This window comes from Anneissia japonica, unplaced genomic scaffold (genome assembly GCF_011630105.1).
Source record: "Anneissia japonica isolate Jap-2015-1 unplaced genomic scaffold, ASM1163010v1 scaffold288171_len29523_cov121, whole genome shotgun sequence".
In the NCBI taxonomy this organism is placed as follows: Eukaryota; Metazoa; Echinodermata; class Crinoidea; order Comatulida; family Comatulidae; genus Anneissia; species Anneissia japonica.
The window spans coordinates 9,018-10,383 of NW_022735810.1; the positions used below are offsets into that span (position 1 = coordinate 9,018).

Below are 1,366 nucleotides of genomic sequence, written 5' to 3' on the forward strand. Positions count from 1 at the left end.
ATATTTACATAACTATGTATATAATATAGTATCTCAGTTTACATTATTTAGTATAGTTTTAGGCACTTAAATTTACTTGGTGGGGAGTAGAAACCAAGCATGCAATTAAATAAGCTGCTTCAATAAATGTATTCCTAATTATTCAGTTTACTTTAAAAACAATATTTGATTAACAGAATGTAGGACTTAAACCACCCAGGACATAAACCACCCAATTGGAATATACCATTGTTAAAGTGGGTGGGCAAAAGGGTGAACAATGTTGGGTGGTCTTGCTTTTATCTAGCTTTACAATAGGAATTAATTTGCTATTGTACACTCCTATTATACGCCTTTAATTCATTCATTTCTTCTGACAACATGCATGTTGGTTAGTAATCATTGTAGATTTTAGTAATCACTGTGCTTAAAGTTTAATTTTTTTTAGTTTTCTAAATTTATTTTAATTTTTAAAATGACTTACATTAAAAATCACTTTCAATTAAATACTTCCCTTTAATAATAATAATAATTTTATTTTAGTATCACTGTGCTTGAAGTTTAATTGTTTTAATAGGTATATTTTAGTTTTCTAAAATTATTTTCTAAAATTATTGCACAATGGGTAAAAATAAGAATATAAATGACTAATTCTATAAAAAAGTATTTATCATACATGTATATGGTTTACAAATTGAATTCTTAATAATTATCATTAATTTACATTTACAGTATTTATATTATATAACTGATTTCATTATTAATCTTATATTCTCCAACAACCAAACTTTCCATTCCATTGTGAAATTTTGAGAAAAACATAATTTGTTAAACAACAGCTGAAATTAAACGTCAGTAAACTGCCAGAAATAGAACTATATAGGGGCATATATTTATATATGATTATATATGATTTAACAGTGTTAACGGCTATCCTGCTAGATAAAAGCAAGACCACCCAACATTGTTCACCCTGTTGCCCACCCACTTTAACAATGGTATATTCCAATTGGGTGGTTTATGTCCGTATACCGATTAACAAACACTTCTTTGAAGCCTGAGCAGAACATTTGTTGAAGTAAAGTTAGCCTCCCTTTTCCCATAAACTTGTCATTCAAACACACAATTGATCCACATGCTTTAACTACTGTTTATTTGCACTGTTTATCTATAACATGTAAAGTTATTTCATTTGATACTTAACAAAAGTGAATTTTGTGGTTATCTATGAGTTGCATATTTTGGTAGTTGGAAGTACTGTATGTACAGTACCGGCCAGTTTTATTGCAAAAATTCAACGCATTCAACCCGTTGCGTTTTCGTTGACAACGCGTTGGCGTTTTCGTTGGCGTTGTCGTTGAAACTGTTGACATCGTTGAGAGCTCAG

The 1,366-nt window shown here is 29.5% G+C and overlaps 1 protein-coding gene across 1 annotated transcript in view; it reads right to left on the reverse strand.

Annotated features, from left to right (window-relative positions):
- LOC117116685 overlaps positions 1 to 1,366 on the reverse strand; it is a 21,104-nt gene that overhangs the window by 4,634 nt on the left and 15,104 nt on the right. The gene's annotated exons all lie outside the window — the stretch shown is intronic.